General features: G+C 39.9%; 1 long non-coding RNA gene across 1 annotated transcript in view; it reads left to right on the forward strand.

Annotated features, from left to right (window-relative positions):
- LOC143670025 (uncharacterized) overlaps positions 1-12949 on the forward strand; it is a 129421-nt gene extending 116472 nt beyond the window's left edge. Inside the window, exon 7 of the long non-coding RNA XR_013169212.1 lies at positions 794-12949. This is a non-coding gene — a long non-coding RNA (uncharacterized LOC143670025). The remainder of the gene's footprint in view (positions 1-793) is intronic.
- The last annotated feature ends 7674 nt before the right edge of the window (positions 12950-20623 follow it).

A 20623-nucleotide genomic window follows, 5' to 3' on the forward strand; every position in this document is an offset into this window, starting at 1 on the left:
CCTAAATTACTATATAAATGGGCAGCAAGAGTGTTGCAGCATCTGTATAAAAAAAGCCACTGCCAGTTGAGACTGGGAAGGGCAGGGAAGGGACACATTAGAGGAAAATGGCTTCAGAGGCAGAACTATGGAGGCTGAGGTTGGAAGGGCTTGGGCCAGGAGAGCAGACCCACCCAAGCACTTGGAGAGGATGAATTCATCCTGAAGGCAGAGGATGGGCCTTCAACCTCATGGCAGAGGAATGGTGCTGCCCCAGGCATTGGAGAGAGGGTTGAACACATTTCTTGGGAATTTGGGAAACCCTGGCTGCCACCACATGGAAGGGTTGAGGACATGCCCCAGAAATGGTAGAGAGCCCAAGTGTGGCCTCATGCTTGGAGAGGGTGGGCCTGAGAGGAGTGTGGTCTCCCCAGTGTTCCCCAGGGTTGTATTCAGAGAGGGGGGCCACTATGAGGCCCTTGGAAAGGATGAGGCTGTCAATTTCTAAAGTCCCAAATATAAATAACTCTCAGACTTTGAAATAAAATAGAGTTTTCCCTGCAAGTTTTTGAAACTGATTGGGTCTGGTGACCCCTGTGTTCCTTCCAATTTTTCCTTATGTAAATGGGAATATGTATCTCATGACTATCCCTCTTTTATATGCAGCAGCAAATGACTTATTCTGAAATTTTACAGGTCCAGAGCCAGAGGAGAATTTTGCCTTAGGATAGACCATGCCAGCAGCTGACTTTGCAAAGGACCTCTTCTTTAGGAATAATATATTGGCTTTGTCCTCTGCTCTGTCATCCCTCAGGCATCTTGGCTAACTGGCTCAGACTGCACCTCTTGAATTTGATGACCATCAACATCAGCCCAGTAGTTCAGTCTTCATCAAATCATGGAAAGGGTCCAAACTCCAACCATACTGGGAAGGACCCAATCAAGTTCTGTTGACAAGTGAAATGGCCATCTGGATGGCAGAGAAAGGCTGACTCACTACACCCAAGTGAAAGGACCAATACCTGATAATAAATACCTGATTCCTGGGAAATAACACCAACTTCGGATCCTTTAAAATCATGTTAAGAAGACAATAGTTGGGAGGGTAAATGGAGTTTTTGAAATTGGAGTTTGGATTCTGTACTTTAATCTAACTAGTTAATAGAAAACCTAGCCAAAGAAAAGTCTTACCCAAGGAAGACAGATGAGGGATCTAGGGACTAATTAAAAAATGGAAATAATTATACTGGTCATAATGTTCCAAATTGAGTATGCAACAAGCCCTGCCAAATTGGTAATGAATGTAACTGAAGATTTAAAGCCCCAAAGTGTACAGTTTGATGAAAGGCAAACTCAGCAAAGTCACCAAGAAGGAGGTGGAAAAAAAGTGTTTAGACAAAGGCTTTATTTCAGGGAAAAGCAAAACCACCTGGGCAGCATTTTAAGAGAAAGAGAAAAATGGTTGTCCCAAGGTGGTGGGCGGTGATAGGGTTTTTAAGAATTAGGGTTAAGGAGTTGGGGGACAAGGTTTAAGCAAGCCCCTGTTGGCTAGTTTTCAGAAATAGGGAGCTAAGTTTGGAGTTGGCAGCTTTTCATTGGTAAGGTTTGAGATTTAAATGCTACCTTAGGCATGCAGGGTTATGAATGCTGGAGGGTGTATAATAAATAAGGGGTATTTACACAAGAATGCATTTGCTGGAGTATGGAGAAAGAGAAGTAACTGCAATAAGGCAGCTGAGGGAGGGTGAAGGAGATGCTAGGTTGAGTTAGTTTGAGATAAGAGAGGCTTTCTGAAATATTTGGCAGAGGTAGGTTACATCCTGGGGGAAAGGGGTCCTGTCCTCCAGGCCTAACATTGGATGTTCAGTAAATAATAAACTGCAGAGACTCAACAAATCAATGACAATTGAGTGGGAACAGAAAACAAATACTTGTGTCCAGAACCAGAAGGGGGGTATTACAATCAAGCCTCTCATTGTCCCTCCTAGGATGATATATGATGGACTACCCACTTTCAAGGATGGACCATAGATATGGAATTAATTTCCCAGACCTTTAGGTAGTATAACCTGGTGGTGATAACCATGCAGAAAACAGACAAACCTCTAGGAGGGGACAACAGTAAAGATGAAGTAATAGATAATAGAATATATGGGATAGGGGCAGACTTCACTGAGAAAGACCCTATAGGAAAGTTCAGGATACAAGTCCTATCCCCAACACCAATAACACCCTCTCCAGTTAACTCTTTGATAACCCTGATACAGAATAGTCACAAAGTTGCCAGGGTGGACAGAACAGAAACTTTGGAGCAAATCTTAAGGGTAAGGATAGGGTGCGGAGATACAAATGCCTAGGTGGAATGGATCAAATATACAGTCCAGAGTCTAAACCAAAGCAAATGTTATGCTTGTGCAATAGGTTGACCCACTGTACTTGTCATGCCTTTCTGATGGGTATGGAAGAACATGATAAGGAATTCAAGTGCATGGTTACTCCTTTTTCAAAATACTACTCTTGATGAAAATTGTAGTATGTTGTCCTCTCTTCAGTTCAGTCAGGGGTGGAAAAGTCAAGGCCAGACCAGCTTCTTGCCTTGTTTTTGGAAACTACTCTGCCTGCCTCTCTAGATGAGAAGAAGGGCCCCAGGACCTTTGGACCATGGTCTTGCATACCTAAGTATGGGATATGACTGAGGATAGTACTGACAATTTCTCCAGCTTAACCACACCACAAGCAGGACTTTGGTGTTATTGTGGAAAGGGCATCCTCAGGCCAATTTTACCCAAAAAGTGGAAAGGGACCTGTGCTGTGGTCCAATTGGCTATCCCATTCACCCTGCATTTGAAAAGGAGGAGAATCAAGTTGATTTAGACAATTTAGGGTTGCCAAGGGAAATCCCAGATTACTCAGATCAATTTTACCAAGGATACAGTTGAGGGAAGAGGAAAAGAATTGGATACTACTAGTTGAAAGACATGGGAGAATAGGAGGATCCTAGATATGATGTGGGCTGAAAGGAAGACATTAGTGTTATGGTTGGGGATAGTTATTATACATTTATCCCCAATAATACAGCCCCAAATGGAATTAACACAAAAGTTTTACAAGGTCTGAGGGCCTTACTGAACAATTGGCAAAAAAATTAGTCATTGATGACCCCCTTACAAGATGTTTAGAAAACTGGTTTGGGAGCTGGAAACTTTTGGGCCTACCCATGCTAACTTCTTTAACCATCATAGCTGGGGTGTTCACAGTACTTAGGTGTTATGTTATCCCATGTTAGTTCATAGACCATCAAGAACCCCCTTAAAGAGGAAGATCCCAATGATGAAGAATGTGAAAAGGCTCTTATCAAGTTTGAAGAAAGAATAAAATGTGAAAACTAAAAAAAGTTAAAAAAAAAAAAAAGAAGGGGGATTTGTAAGAAAATTAAGTTTCCTTTCACATAAGCTGTCACAGGAAAGGACGGCAGAATAACTCAAACCAGTTTTACAGGCAGTGAAGGAGAGCACCTCTGACATAAGCTTAGACTTGCCATCAAACAGGTAGAAATGAGTTTAAATAGTTATGGTCAGGGTCATTAAAAATGTAAAGCATAAGGAGAGGAGGAACCTTCAGTGGTATGTTCAAATTAGGTTATCTGGATAGGCTGTAACCTCTGGAATACCCAATCAGTGCAGAAACAGGGGAGGGTCTGTGAGCCAGGCACAGTTATAACCTTTTGGCATTCTATTGTTTGGCACACCAGCCACCATTTTATGTTTGGCTAGGTACCTGTTCTTGCAAAATTGTGAATAAATTCTTTTCTTCTCCATAATTGGATAAGCTTTTGTTATCCTTCAGATATGACATTCTTTCTAATAGCTAGTAGGGGAGATGTGAGAAGCCCTTGGGTTATGGAGTAGCCCAAAAGAAAATTAATAGATAATTTCTGAGAGTTGTTGTAAAATTATTTCCATGGGGTGTGATGGCACCTCTTTTCCACTTTGTCACTCATACATTATTTTGAATACAGGCTGTATTATTCACTGATACTTTTTGAGGAAGTGAATTAACCTGGGGTAAAATTGAAAAGGGGGCAGAGTTCTATGTCTGAGTCAATGCAAGGCAAGACTAGATTATGTGGGGAAACTAAATGTGTGGAGAGAAGAGATTCTGAGAGTGTAAAGTACTGGATAATAACAAAAGCTCTTGGGAAAACAGGAGACTTTCAAATATCTGGAACTGGTGATTCAGAGCTGAGAATGCCAATGGCTAATTCCAGACTAAATAGAAAATTGTAGTAAGTTTTTGTGGGGACTGAGAAATTACTTATTATAAATAGTCTGCTAAGATGACCACTATAAGTGCATCTGGGTCTGAAGTTTCAGGGAAGCATGATACAGCATAATTTATGTAACCAATGATATAACATATATGTATTCAATCATATATCCCATGAATGGTGTCACCTGTTGGTAAAGTTCCACTTTTGTGTAATGTAGCATATAAGGGACTACTGCTCTGTAAACATCAGAGCAGAGCAGAGAGGAATTATTAATGATGACCACTCTACCAGTTGTTCCTTGTGCCTTCTTTCAATTTGCTATTGGACCAGAGTGACTGAATCTTAAGCTGAAACCTAAGAATTGGCATAGTTGGCTGGATTCCTCAGCAAGATTCCCTGTGCAAAATATGGTGAGTGGCCCCTCCTCCCCAGAGGAAGTGGTCTGGATGGGATGTTGCCCTCCAAAAGCTTGTGGTATCCCACAGTAGTACTTCTGTTGTGGTGGTCTTCTCTGGAGGCTTATGATCATGTGAACTCCACCCCACAGGGAGTTCCAAGGCTTTAAAGGACTTTAAAGCTCACATCCAGTTTCCTCAGAGTGGTATGGTGAGGAAAATGTCTTGGTTTTTCTTGACTATGTTACAAGAAAGGCATAAGGAAGCTTTAGGAATGCAAGCACAGGCCCAGAGACTGCAGCAGAAGCATGATGAACTGAAAGCCTGAATTAGAGTTCTGAAAAGGGAAGCAGAAGGGCCAGGACAGCCTGAAATGGAGGGAGTCAGGAGGGAGTCAATGCCAAACCAGGCATGTACCCTCCCTTGCTCCATGCCCATCCCATGGTGAAGCTTCAGGTCAAGCATGACCAGGCTTTGGCTCTAAGGGGTGGACCAGTGGGATCCCCCCACAGATCTCCCAACAGATGACATATTCAGTATACATGCCAGAATGGCTCTGAGTTCTCATCAGATGGGTATAACAGGTTCCTGCAGAAACATGCTGTTGCTCCTGTGAAATGATAGGTCTGGCAGCCTGGAACTCTCAGAAAGAGAAGTGTCACAGTTAGGAAATGTGAAATGTATGAACAGGAGAAGGAATGAACCCAGTAAAGCAAGAAGTGGAGCTGCCATTCAAATAAAAGCTGCCCCATAAGTGGAAAGGGGCTGGCAAAGCTGGTGGCCCCAAGGTATTGTAGTTGCAAATGTAAGTAATTTAATATCTGTAGGGGTGATATTCATTGACAGCCCAATGAAGTTTTATTGGCTTTGTAAAAAGAGTTGCCTCAGGAGCAGTAATTCACTAAGCTAAAGGAAAAAGCAGGCAGAGTCCCACCCTTTCACTTATGTGAGTTTTATGCTCATGCAGCCTGATGACATGACTTGATTGATAAAAAGGCTGCTGGGCTTGCAGGTGGGGCTAAATGGGAGACTGAAGGAGATTTTAAAATACTAGTCCTCCTGCAATGTACAGCATGTCTTAGCTCTAGTGGACATGGAGGCTAAATGTACTTTGTTGTATGGAAACCCAGACCAGTTTGACAGCCCTCTGACTCACAGTGATGGATATGGAGGTCACACAGTCCATGTAAAACAAGCCACAGTAGTGCCTGGCATTGGCTGCTTGCTGCCCTGAGCCTACAGAATATATATATCTGCTATGCCTGAATATATAGTGGGCATGGATATTTTTCAAAGACTGACTTTAAAAAGCACCCAAGGACAATTTCAGTTATAGTATGAGCCATAAAACCTGTGCTTAGAGACCATCACCATTCCCCAATGCACCTGCCTGAGCCCTGAAGAATTAAGGTGAGACAATAGTGATTGCCTGAAGGATGTGAAGAAACTGTGCCAATGATTCTATAATTGTAAAAGGCTGGGATTATGAAGACAGCCAATAATCCTTACAACTCCTCAGTTTACCCTGTCTAAAAGTTGGACAGCACATGGAAAATGATTGTTGATTAGAATGAGCTCAATGAAATCACTCTTCCCATACATGTTACAATATCATCAATGTCTGATATAATGAATCAATTGACTCTTTCCTTAGGACAGTGCCACTATGCAGTGGATTTGGGAAATGTGTTTTTCTCCATTGACCTGGCTCCTAAGAACCAGGACCAGTTTGTATTCACATACAAAGAGTGGCAATGGACATGTGTCATGCTGCCACAGTCCTATTGTGTGCCACAGGTTGGTGACTCAGGACTTGGCCACTTGGAAATATAAGAATACAGTGTCTTTATATAATTATATAAATGACATTATGCTAACCTCTGATTCTCTTACAGATCTAGGATAAGCCACAGACAGCCTGAACCATACACTAAGATACCTAGGAATAGACAATCCAAGAGGCCAAGGTCCAGTGATCTGGATGGTCTGTCAAGTTCTTGGGAATTGTCTGGTCAAGTAAGACCAAAACAAAATTCTTGGAAGTTGTCTGGTTATGTAAGACCAAAGTGATCCCAGAGGATGTCCAAGGCCAACCACAGTAAAGAAGCTACAAGTTTTTGTAGGCCTTTTGGCATACTGGAGAATGTTTGTCCCCCACTTAGCTCAGGTTTTGCATCCTTTGTATGCCTTAATTTAAAAAGTTCCTCATGGGATTGGGAAGAAGATCAAGAGCAGACATTTGCCACAGAAAAAAAGGACAGGCCCAAGTGCCACAGCTGGTGGATAAGGCAATTCCTTTCCACCTGAATGTGAGAGCCTTTGAAGTAGGCTTTGGTTGGGGACTCTGGTAATATCAAGGTATATGCAAAGTCCATATAGGATTTTGGTTCCTGTTATGGAAGGGAAGTTATGGAAGGGATCAGACATGAGATACTCCCCCATTAAGCATCAAGGAGCTGCTGTCTATGCTGCCCTGCAAGCAAGTGAGTTCAGTACAGGCCTGTAATGGAAGACAAGCATAAGTTGAAAGTGATAAAGGCAACCTCCCTATTGGATGGCAGTGGTTTTGCAGTCCAGAATTGGGCCAAAGGTCTGAACAGGATTGGGCCAAATGTGTGGCCAGGATTGGGCCAAAAGTTTAGATATATGGTGGATATTGCATGTCCCATATAAACTGCAAGCCATGGGAATGATTAAAAGGTCCAATGCCCTCTTGACAGAGAAGCTCTGGATTTTAGCACTGGAGGAGACACTATTGAAGGGATGAGCTACCCCAATTTACAACTGGTGTTCACTTATTAAATGAACAGCCTGAGTGCACAGTCTACTCCACTTAGGCTTAGTGAGAAGAGGATAAGCCTTGCCTTTGCACATACATGTGGAAGAAAGTAATGTATTGAAAATACTTCATATGTGGGAAAGAAGGTTATTATTTCCAGCCTCTCATGTTTTGCAATGGGAACAACAAATGAAAGGACCTGGAAATGGAAAATAGTAACAGAAGCCCCTTCCTGGGAGGTGTGTTTTTTGCCTTGGGGTAATGAGATAATCTGAGATTTACAGATGCAAACCAAGTTAAGGGGTGGCCAGCTCTTGTACATGTGTCACTTCCTAATGATGAAGAAGGTTCTTTGCTTTGAGGAACTTATATCTTGCATCCTGATCATGCTAGCATGGCCCATGTGGATATGGTTTGATATTCCCATCTGGGCCAGAGATCCCTGGCTGCCTCTGTTCTATCACAGGATGAGCAGCTGCCCTGTAATAAACCTGAAAGATGAAATTTGCCTCTAATGATATTTTTAAACCTTATTTTGCATGGTATAACATATGTACAAAGCAGAGAAATAAAAAAAGCAACAGTTTTCAAAACACTCTTCAACAAGTAGTTACAGGACAGATCCTAGAGTTTGTGACTGGCTGCAAATGATACTCTCAAAAGTTTCCTTCAAGCTTCTCCAGAATATAGGAGGCTAGAAGGCTTAAGTATTTTTTATCATCACAATTGACTTTTTTCTTTCTTTTTTTGTGAATAATAACATATACAAAAAGCAATAAATTTCAAAGCACAGTACTACAATTATTTGTAGAACATATTTTAGAGTTTGACATAGGTTACAATTCCACAATTTTAGATTTTTGCTTCTAGATGCTCTAAGACTCTGGAAACTAAAAGAGATATCAATTTAATGATTTGACATTCATATTCATATCAATTTAATGATTCAGTATTCATATTCATTTGTTAATTATATCTTCTCTGAATAACTCCACCATCACATTTTATCTTTCCATCTTTCTCTTTAGGGGTGTTTGGGCTATGGCCATTCTAACTTTTTCATGTTAGAAGTGTTTATCACTAATATGGGTGAGGAAGATGCAACAATTTGATATTCTGCAGAGGCTGTGCTCTCTAGGTTTCAGAAATTATCTGGTACAGTGACCCTTCTGGAGGTGGTAGGTTTCTGGAAAGTTACTCTTGTGCCTGGAACCCTTGTGGAATCTTATATATTGCCATAGGTGTTCTTTAGGATTGACTGGAATGGTCCTGGTTAGGATTGGCAGGTTATGATAGGTAGCAAGGTTTAACTTAAACTTGCATAAGAGCAAACTCCAGAATAGTCTTTTGATTCTATTTAAACTCTCTCAGCCACTGATACTTTATTAGCTACATTTCTTTTCCCCCTTATGGTAAGGATGGAATTGTTGATCTCAACATGCCAGGGCCAGATTCATTCTTGGGAGTCATCCCCCATGTTGCCAGGGAGATTTTCACCCCTGGATGTCATGTCCCATGTAAGGGGAAGGGCAAAGATTTCACTTGCAGAGTCGGGCTTAGAGACACTGAGGCCACATGTGAGCAACTAAAGAGTTCCTCCAGAAGTAACTCTTAGGCATGCCTATAGATAGTCTAAGCTTCTTTGCTATCTTTGTATGTTTCACAAGAGTAAGCCTCAGGATTAAGGGTATGGCCTATTGTTTTGGGTGTCCCTAAAGTTTGACACAGTAACAGGGAATTCTCTAATGGTAAGGTTTAATAGTTCCATATTATTTTTCCTATTACTCAAGGGACTTTGCCAATACTTTTTGATAATCTGCTTAAAATACTCTAGGATGTATCCAGTCATTACATTAATCTATATAGGATTAAAGGACCTTTTTCTTATTCTGGGCTCCCTGTGTTTCAATTGTTCAAATGAGCTATACAGATAGGTTGAGTTAGATTATGCACTACAGAAAATTTCACTTTCAGACCAAATAAACCTTTCTTCCTTTGGTATTAAAGAGTATGTGTGGTTCTAAATATAGACACTGTCTTTCTGACCCCTGTGTTCTGAATTACTTTAACTTAAACTAGATCAGCTTCATTCTTTTCTTCATTCTTGTCTTGTTTATGTATATTAACAGCCTCTTGAAATCCAGAAATAATAATTATCACTCTGGACTTAAGTGTGTCTGCTATAAAATCTTACAATCTAGGCCACTGTTTTCTTATAAGCATTTTCTATAGGAGACCATACCATTGTTGTTCTTTTGTTTCTGGCTTATTTTGCCTCACCAAATGTTCCATATGTTCATTCACATCGTTTCATTCTTTTTTGTAGCTGTGCAACCTTTGTTTGTAAGTATATAACATCATTTGCCAATCTACTTCTCAGTCAGTGCATCCTTCAGCCACCTACATTCACCAGGCAGCATGTTTGGTGCCCAAAGTCCACAGTCCATCAACATTCTCATTTTTAGATAATTTCATTGTTCCCAAGGGAAAGAAAAATAATAAACACAACCTTGTTAATTAGGAAATCTAAACCTCCTCAACTCTTGTCCTTCCACCCGTTATTTACATCTGCTGCAATGGATATTTTCCTTTTAAACATAGCCCATTGCATGCAATAGCAGTTTCCCTCCTGTGCCCTGGACTTACACATTCTTTGTACATGAATCATATCTTTGAAGTAATTCTTGCAATAACTAATTTATATTTCTAGTGTTAATCAGTGGGACATGTAGGTCTATACAACCCCTTTGAATCTTGTTCATCTTCAATACGGTAATATCACTTATAGACCCACAAGAGAACCACCTTCACTTCTACCTATTCCCTTACATTGGAGTTCAATCTCATTAGCTAACCTTCAGTCTTATTAGCCAACCTTTGTTATGATTTTTAAAGCTTCATTATTTCTCCAACCAGGCTTATTGCAGCTAACAGCCTGGTGGAATAGGCACATACCTACGCAAAGATCCACAATGTCTCTCCTTGCTGGGTGTGTACTGAGCTTCCAGCAAATACAGCTGAAGGGCTCCCATGGCAAATAGCACCAGCCACTGAACAGAACTGGACCTGGCTAGAACAAGATAATCACAGTTGTCTGGCTTGGGAAGAAGTGCAAGCCATTCACCCCCTCTCACAGGATAATTTTCAGTCCTGGTGGAACTCTATGACAAGGACTTGTCATTGGGTATTAATAACTTTAGCATGCCTGCTCATATTTCTAATATTTTGTTGCTAACTTTAATGTTGCTGTGGCCCATGGCCCCAAAGAGCAGCCCTGTGGGATATGGCACCACTTAGAACGCAGGCCATTTAAGGAGTGGAATGTGGGGCCTGAGAAGTTGCTTATTATAAACAGCCTGCTAAGATGGCCACCAGAAGTGCAGCCAGGTCTGAAGTTCTAGGGAAGAATGATATAGCATAACTTATGTAACCAATGATGTAATATTAATGTATCCAATCATATATCTCATGAATGATGTTACCTGTTGGTAAAGTGCCATGTTCATGTACCTTAGCATATAAGAGACTATTACTCTGTAAGCAGCAGAGCAGATGGGAATGATTAAAGATGACCACTGTACCAGTGGTTCCTCACGTTTTCTTTCAATTTGCTACTGGGCCAGAGTGACCAAACCTTAAGCTTAAACTTAACAGGAATGTATAGGATATGCTATAAGTTTGGAGTTGGGAGGTAGCATGGCCCAGGCTGGGCTGTGGGGTCTTTAAGGTGGAGAGGACTCTTCCTCTCCCCTGAGAATCCTCTGGCTGTTCTCTGAATCTGTGATGCAGGCCTGGATCTCTAGTCAGTGTGGGCCTGGTGCCAGTGATCAGTGCTGCTGGAGGCAGGTGTGCATTGTGGGAAATGGAGACAGATCTCTACTTTTTGAAAAGTCACTGTGCCCCATGGATGAGCACAAGCACATCCACATGCATCATTTTATGTATTTCATTCTTATTGTGTGGGATCTTGCACTTTCTTTTTCTGTACATCCTCTATATGAATCCATTTGTGGAAGAAAGAAACAGAAATTAGGTAATGGGATTCCAGATTCATCCCCCAACATAGTGAACTCCTACTTTCCCTGTTTCTCTTACTTAAGTAAATCAGTAATGTTTCACAGACTCCTGAGAAGGGCCCTATCAGGAAAAATGAAAGTCTTTCTTTAGGAAAACAGGGTAAGCAGGCAGAAGGGCTTCAATCCACACTCACACAATAATTTCTTTGGGGGTGGCAGAGGACTCTGGGGTAAAATTTTAAGAACCATGACTTAGTGACCTGGGTTAGGTTATTAAAAGAGTACATAATATGTCTGTGGGACAGAATCACATGATAATTATTCATCATTCTCCTTCCTAACTTTTGTATCTCTGGGTGAAGCATCTATCTTAAGTCTGAGTCTCTGAAAGTCTCTGATCAGATGCTAAACATTACCTCTTACCTCAGAGAGCAGAATCCTACCTGGGAGTACACATACACTTAGAGGTTTGAGTCTACAGCATTCTCAGCAGAGGATGAAGACTGCAATATCAATACAGGATCATTTCAGTAAAGCACTTCTTTGAGCTTTCCAAAGAAGGAAAAATGGAAAATGTTTTCACAATTTAAAAATAGTAGGGAAATGTTTTATTTTTCTAGCTTCCTGAATGCAGTATACCAGAAATGGAGTGGCTTTTAAAAGGGGGGAACTTATTAAGTTGTTGGCTTATAGTTTTAAGGCCACAGAAATGCCCCAATTAAAACAAGCTAATAAAAATGTCCAAATTAAGGCACCAACAAGAGGTTACCTTCACTTAAGAAGACCAATAAAGTTCAGGGTTTCTGTATCAACTGGAAATGCACAAGGCAGACATGGCAACATCTGCTAGCTTTCTCTCAAGTCTTCTTTTTTCATGAAGCTCTTTCATCTCCAAAGGTATCTGGAGGGGTGGGCTCTTTACTTCCTGGAAATAATCTAATCAAGTTTCCAATATGCAGAACTGAATAGGGTTTAAAAGTAACAGCTGTCTCCATAAAATTGGATTAGTATTAAGGCACAGTTTTTCTGGGGTACATAAATCCTTTCAAACCAGCACAGAAAGTGACACAGCATTCCGTGAATTTTCAGTAGAAAGTCATATTCTTTATTAATAGTGAAGGTCTGTAGTTTGCCTAAGAGTAGAGAGAAACAACTCATTCTTTCATGATCAAGGAAGACTCAAAGAATGAGATCCTCATCTGAACCCATACTCTCATGATATCATTAATTCCCCAAACTCAGCCCACCAACCTGTGGATACCACAGAATCACTAGTCTTCATCCCACATCACTGGCCTCACTACACCAGCATATATGCTTTGATAATGCTAACTTGACCTGGCTTGCTTCCCTTTCTATTGAACACTGGACCAGAAAGCTCCTCACTACATTCTCCATGTGGCTTGGCATGACTCATGAGTGTTCATTTCAGCTTTCTCCTAGAGGCAGTTATCTGGCAAAGCATGTTCTTTCCATATTCTCACACTCTATTCTCCATAAAGGTGTCTTTCTCTTCATCATTCACAGGTCTTATCCTGGGAACAATCTGCACTCTCTCATGTGGCATCCAGAAGCTTCTTTATATTTCAGTTTATTCTTCAGGAGACCCTGGATATAAGAGTCACAAAGAGAAGGAAATCCTGATAAGTTTGGAGAAAGCAGAGGAGTAGGAATGATTCCTAAGACAACAGAGTTTCAGTTCACAACAGCGCTGTGAATTCAATTCTTAAAAAGCTATAGAATTGGGCGGGCCGCGGTGGCTCAGCGGGCAAAGTGCTTGCCTGCCATGCCGGAGGACCTCGGTTCGATTCCCGGCCCCAGCCCATGTAAAAAACAAACAAACAAACAAAATACAATAAAACAAGAAAATGTTTAAAGATGTTTCCCTTTCTTCCTCCCTTCCTTCCTTCTCTCTGTCTTTCCTTCCCTTCCTCCCTCTCTCTTTAAAAAAAAAAAAAAAAAAAAAAAAAAAAGCTATAGAATTACCTGATATTGATCAGGGCACTCCAGAGACTACTCCCCTCCTTAGCGTTGCCTAACAGCAGTTGCATGAGGAAACCCTCAAGGCAGTGGATCTCAGTGTTCTCAGACACAAATCAAGATGCTTCCTGAGGGCTAGTGACCTTGGGAGTTCCCAATTTATCAATGAAAATTGTTCAATCTAGGGAATCTAGTCATTGATGACTGCCCTACTCCACTGAGACTTTGGGGGAGCATGATTTGGGAAACCACATCTGAAAGACTATCTTGATAGAAAGTCAAAACTTCAACTGGAGAGAAAGCCACAGAGCCAAGCTTCTGACTGTACCACTGTAGGGGCTCCTGATTCAAATAGTTTGTCTTCTGAGAACTCCAAGCCTGAGGCTCCAAATGTGTGAAGAAGACATATGGCTACTTCCCAGGATTCCTACATTCACCTGGAGGACAGAGGGGTGGGTATGAAGCAGGAAGAGAACAGAGATCCTAACGCTTAGACCTCTTGAAGAATACAGAACACTAATTTAGATGTAAGTACAGAAAAAAGAACCTGAGAGACTCCTATTAGGGAAGTATCTGGAATGGGATGGAGAGTTAGAGTCCTCCCTTGCCATAAACGTGAACCACTTGCCCAGGACATGGGATCAGCAGGTACACTGACACCCCAGATCCTCCCCCAAAGAGACAGGAGCCTCAGAAAAAGCAAACACCAGAAAAGGATAAGCCATATGGTACAGTGGTAGTGTCTATGGAGAAATAGGAATAGTCTCTGAGTTGGCCTGAATATAACTAGGTCAGTATTAGTCTTCAGGCAACTTTGTCTGACCTGACCTTCTTTCATTCCTCCTAGTGAGCCAGCCTTTCTTACCAGGGACCAATAACAGGTGACAAGGGTACCAGATTCTTCAGGCTGCTTTGCCACTTCCCCTTAACCTGCTTTATGAAGTACATCTCCCATGCTCAGTCATAAATCCTTCTTCCCTCAGGCACCACGTTTTTTCCTTATCTTGAAAATTCTTCCTTTAAATGTGTATTTGTACAAATTAGAGAGTGTTGTGTCTGCCTCTGCCACATTTAGGTGGAGGTTTACAGTATTTCAGAAGTTGGACTTAGATGAAGAGGCAGCTATAGCTCCTTTTGTGTGCCTGGTTTGGAATCTGAAAGAAGATCCTGTCTAGGGAGGGGCATTGACATGACATTGCACATCCACTGCCATTGGGCTGTCCTTCATTTGCATCTACTCAGGTATGTTATATTTAAATTATATTAAATTATTCCTAGTACTGTCATTTAAAAATCATCCAAAAAATCTCTAAGGATCTCTAAATGACAAATTTCATTAAAATCCATACTCTAGCTCTGACTCAAATAATCAATCCCCTTACTCACTCATTCTCCTGAACTGTATAAAGCTGCAGGCTGAATGGAGACACACAAATCTAATAGCCAGAAACCCCCCTTCAGTCTTCCAGGCATGGTAAGAGACAAGATTCAATAGCTTCATGTATTTCCACTGTGATAATTAGAAGTCTATGGTGCCTATACCCCAAGTTTAAAATGGTGAGGGGCAATCTATATTCCTGAGTCCATTGTTAAACAGAGGGCAGGTGGCAAGATGGCAGCTTAGCAAGGTGCACAATTTAATTCTTCTTCCAGAACAGCTATTAAATAACCAGGAACAGTACAGAACAGCTCCTGGAGCCACATCAGTGACTGCACACACAGCATACCCCAGTCTGGACTAGCTAAACTGGCTGTGAGCACCCACAGAACCATGAGTTCCCAAAGCTTCAACAGCCAGTGTCCCTCCCCCACAGGCTGCTTACAGAGGGGAAAGGAAAAAGACTTTACCAGCAGCAGGGGCTGAGCACAACCAAATGCCAAATGTGGAATTAATTAACAAATTCTGACAACTAAAAATAGGACCCCAGCCCAGGTGAACCTGGTCAAAGCAGAGGTCACTCATTTTTGCCCTGGCACCAAGGGGGCAGGGCTGATGGAAAAAGAAAAAAAAAAAAGAAACAGAGGTTTTTTGTGGCTGTGTTTCTACACAGGCTTGACTGCCTTTGGATACAGCAGCAGGACTTCTCAGGCTGCAACTGCTTTAGACATAGGCAGAAACAAACTTGTTTGAGGGTTTGTCTGGAGACTGCCTTCCCCAGGGGAGGGGTAAAGCCCAACTCAGGTGGAGACCCTTCCTCAAGGAATTCAGACATGAGGGCTTGGTAATTTGAAGCCATTAAAACCAGCCTACAACCTCTCCTCTGTCTCCACCATGCCCCCAGCAGGGAGAGTCTGCCAAAGTTAAAGGTATCCATCATCTTATGCTGGTGGGACTTGCAGGCAGACAAGCACCACATACTGTGCAGAATAAGAAAAACAGAGCCCAGAGGCTTCACAGGAAAGTCTTTCAAACTTCTGGGTCTCGCCCTCAGGGAAAACCAATGTAGGTGACTCTTTCCTCATGATAGGAGGTCAGTTTGGTCTGGAAAAATCTGGTTGCAGTCTGTAATACCTAAGTAGACCCTCTTAAGTGTGTGTGTTGGGGGGGAGGCACCATACAAGCAGGGCAAGAAACAAGGAAACAAGAAATGAAAATTTCTCCTCTGTTAAGCAAAACCTAAGGTAGAGGTCCAGATAAAGCTGAACTGAATGTCAAAGAACAGACAGACAACAAATTCATCCAGCAAAAACATCCTATGTAACAGAAGTAAAAACAATCTCCAGAATAAACTAATGAAGGTAATTAAATGCCTAGATGTCAGCAAAACATAACAAATAATACTAGGAAAATTGAAGATGTGGTCCAGTCAAAGGAACAAACCAACAATTCAAATGAGATACAGGAGTTGAAACAATTGATTCAGAATATACAAATAGACATGGAAAACCTCATCAAAAATCATATCAATGAATTGAGGGAGGATATAAAGAAGACAAGGAATGAACAAAAACTAGAAATTGAAAGTCTGAAAAACAAATCACAGAACTTTTGGAAATGAAATGCACAGTACTATAGATGAAAAAAACAATGGAAACCTACAATGTTAGATTTTGAGAGGCAGAAGATAGGATTAGTGAACTGGAGGATGGAACATCTGAAATTCAACTAGCAAAAGAAAATATAAGGGAAAATGGAAAAATATGCACAGGGATTCAGGGAATTAAATGGCAATATGAAGAGCATGAATATACATGTTGTGGGTGTACCAAAAGGAGAAGAGATGGGAAAGGAGGAGAAAAACTAATGGAGGAAATTGTCACTGAAAATTTCCCAACTCTTATGAAAGACTTAAAATTACAGATCCAAGAAGTGCAGCAAAACCCAAAAAGAATAGATCCAAAGTGATGTACTCCAAGACACTTACTAATCAGGATGTCAGGTGTCAGAGAGAAAGAGAGAATTTTGAAAGCAGCAAGAGAAAAGCAATCCATCACTTAAAAGGGAAGCCCAATAAGACTATGCATAGATTTCTCAGCAGAAATCATGGAGGCGAGAAGACAGTGGGATGATATATTTAAGTTACTAAAAGAGAAAAACTGCCAACCAAGAATTATATATCCAGAAAGATAGTCATTCAAAAATGAGGGATAAATTAAAACATTTTCAGACAAAAAAATTACTGAGAGAATTTGTGACCAAGAGACCAGCTCTGCAAGAAATACTAAAGGGAGCACTGGAGACAGATATGAAAAGACAGACGAGAGAGGTGTGGAGAAGAGTGTAGAAATGAAGACTGAGAGTAAAGTTAAAAAGAAGGAAAATTAGATATGACATATAAAATCCAGAAGGCAAAATGATAGAAGAAAGTACTACCCATACAGTAACAACACTAAATGTTAATGCATTAAACTCCCCAATCAAAAGACAGACTGGCAGAATGGATTAAAAAACACGACTCATCTATCATGCTGCTTGTGGGAAACACATCTTAGATCCAAGGATAAACATAGGTTGAAAGTGAAAGGTTGGGAAAAGATATTTCATGGAAATAACAATCAGAAAAGAGCAGGAGTAGCTACACTAATATCCAAAAAATTAGACTTCAGATGTAAAACAGTTAAAAGAGACAAAGAAAGATATTGTGTATTAATAAAAGGAACAATTCAGCAAGAAGACATAATAATCATAAATATTTATGCACTGAGCCATAATGCTCCAAACTATATGCAGCAAGCACTGAAAAGAGAAATAGATATGTCTACCATAACAGTTGGAGACTTCAATTCACCACTCTCATCAATGGAGAGAACATCTAGACAGAGGATCAATAAAGAAACAGAGAATATGAATAATACAATAAATAAGCTAGACTTAACAGACATTTATAGAACATTACACCCCACAACAGCAGGATACACCTTTTTCTCAAGTGCTCATGGATTGTTCTCAAGGATAGACCATATGCTGTGTCACAAAGCACGTCTCAATAAATTTAAAAAGATTAAAATCATACAAAACACTCTCTCAGATCATAAAGGAATGAAGTTGGAAATCAATAATAGGCAGAGTGCCAGAAAATTCATAAATATGTGGAGGCTCAACAACACACTTTTAAACAACCAGTGGGTCAAGGAAGAAATTACAAGAGAAACCAGTAAATATCTCAAGGCGAATGAAAATGAAAACACAACATATCAAAACTTTTGGGATGCAGCAAAGGCAGTGCTAAGAGGGAAATTTATTACCCTAAATGCCTATATCAAAAAAGAAGAAAGGGCAAAAATTGAGGAATTAACTGTCCACTTGGAAGAAGTAGAGAAAGAATAGCAAACTAAGCCCCAAGCAAGGAAAAGGAAAAAAATAATGAAGATTAGACCAGAAATGAATGAAATTGAGAACATGTAAACAATAGAGAAAATTAACAAAACCAGAAGGTGGTTTTATGAGAAAATCAATAAGACTGATGGACCCTTAGCAAGATTGACAAAAAGAAGAAGAGAGAGAATGCAAATAAATAAGATCAGAAATGGAAGAGGAGATATAACCACTGAACCCACAAAAATAAAGGAAGTAATGACAAGATACTATGAACAATTTTTTCTAATAAATACAACAATGTAGATGAAATGGACAGCCCTCTAGAAAGGCATGAACAACCAACATTGACTCAAGATAAAATAGAGGACTTCAACAAACCAATCACAAGTAAAGAAATTGAATTAGTCATTAAGAAGCTCCCCAAAAAGAAAGGTCCAGGACCAGAAGGATTCACATGTGAATTCTACCAAACATTCCAGAAAGAAATAGTAACAATCATGCTCAAACTCTTCTAAAAATTGAAGAGGAGGGAAAGATACCTAACTCATTCTATGAAGCTAACATCACCTTATACCAAAGGCACAAAGATACTATGAAAAAAGAAAACTACAGATCAATCTCTCTAATGAATATAGATGCAAAAATCCTCAACAAAATTCTAGTAAATCAAATCCAGCAACACATTAAAAGAAGTATACATCATGACCAGGTAGGTTTCATCCCAGATATGCAAGCATTTTTCAAAAACAATTAATGGAGAAACTTAGTAATGGTATCAGGAAATCTTTGTACCTGCTCTTGTAATTTTTTATATTATTTGATATTATTTCAAAATAAATTACTTTAAAAACAAAAACAAAAACAAAAAAACAAACAATGTAATACACTGCATCAACAAATCAAAGCAGAAAAAACATGTGATTATCTCAATTGATTGAGAATAGGCATTTGACAAAATTCAACATACTTTCTTGTTGACAACTCTTCAAAGGATAGGAATAGAAGGGAACTTCCTTAAAATGATAAAGGCAATATATGAAAAACCCACAGCTAACATCATCCTCAATGGGTAAAATCTGAAAACTTTCCCCTGTGATCAGCTACAAGACAAGGATGTCCACTATCACCACTGCTATTCAACATTGTGTTGGAAGTTCTAGCCAGAACAATTAGACAAGAAAAAGAAATACAAAGCACAAAAGTGGAAAAGAAGAAGTAAAACTCTCACTGTTTGCAGATGATATAATACTGTATGTCAAAAACCCCAAAAAATCCACAACAAAACTAGTAGATCTAATAAATGAGTACAGCAAAGTGGCAGGTTACAAGATCAACACTCAAAAATCTGTAGTGTTTCTATACACTAGTAATGAACAATCTGAGGGGGAAATCAAGAAAAGAATTCCATTTACAATTACAACCAAAAGAATAAAATATTTAGGAATGAATTTAACTAAAGAGACAAAAAACCTATACAAAGAAAACTACAAGAAACTGTTAAATCACAGAAGATCTAAATGGATGGAAAGGCATACATGTTCATGAATTGGATGATGACATATAGTTAAGATGTCAATTCTACCTAAATTGACTTAAAAATTCAATGCAATACCAATTAAAATCCCAAAAACTTAATTTCAGAAATAGAAAAACCAATAACCAAATCTATCTGGAAGGGCAGGGTGCCCTGAATAGTTAAAAGTATCCCAAGAAAAAAAAATTAAGTTGGAGTTCTCATGCTATGTGACTTTAAGGTGTATTATGAAGCTACAGTGATCAAAACAGTATGGTACTGGCATACAGATAGATATATTGATCAATGGAATCAAATAGAGTCTTCATATATAGACCCTCTCATCTATGGACAATTGATCTTTGATAAGTCAGTCAAGCCAACTCATCTGGGATAGAAGAGTCTCTTCAAGAAATGGTGCCTGGAGAACTAGGTATCCATATGCAAAAGAATGAAAGAGGACCCATATCTCACACCCTATACAAAAGTTAACTCAAAATGGATCAAAGACCTAAACATTAGATCTAAGACCATAAAACTGTCACAAGAAAATGTAGGGAAATATCGTATAAATCTTATACTTGGAGGCGGTTTTCTAGACCTTACACCCAAAGCAAGAGCATTGAAGAAAGAAAGAAAGAAATGGAAACTCCCCAAAATTAAACACTTTTGTGCAGCAAGGAACTTCATCAAAAAGTAAAAAAAAAAAAACAGCCTACCCAACGGGAGACAATATTTGGAAGCGACATATCAGCTAAAAGTCTAGTATCCAGCAGAGAGATTGTTCAAATCAACAACAAAAAAACAGACAACCCAATTACAAAACGGGCAAAAGACTTGAAGAGACACTTCTCAGAAGAGGAAATTCGAATGGCCAAAAGGCACGTGAAGAGATGTTCAATTTCCCTGGCTATTAGAGAAATTCAAATCAA

The sequence above is a fragment of the Tamandua tetradactyla genome, chromosome 26 (assembly GCF_023851605.1).
Source record: "Tamandua tetradactyla isolate mTamTet1 chromosome 26, mTamTet1.pri, whole genome shotgun sequence".
Classification (NCBI taxonomy): domain Eukaryota; kingdom Metazoa; phylum Chordata; class Mammalia; order Pilosa; family Myrmecophagidae; genus Tamandua; species Tamandua tetradactyla.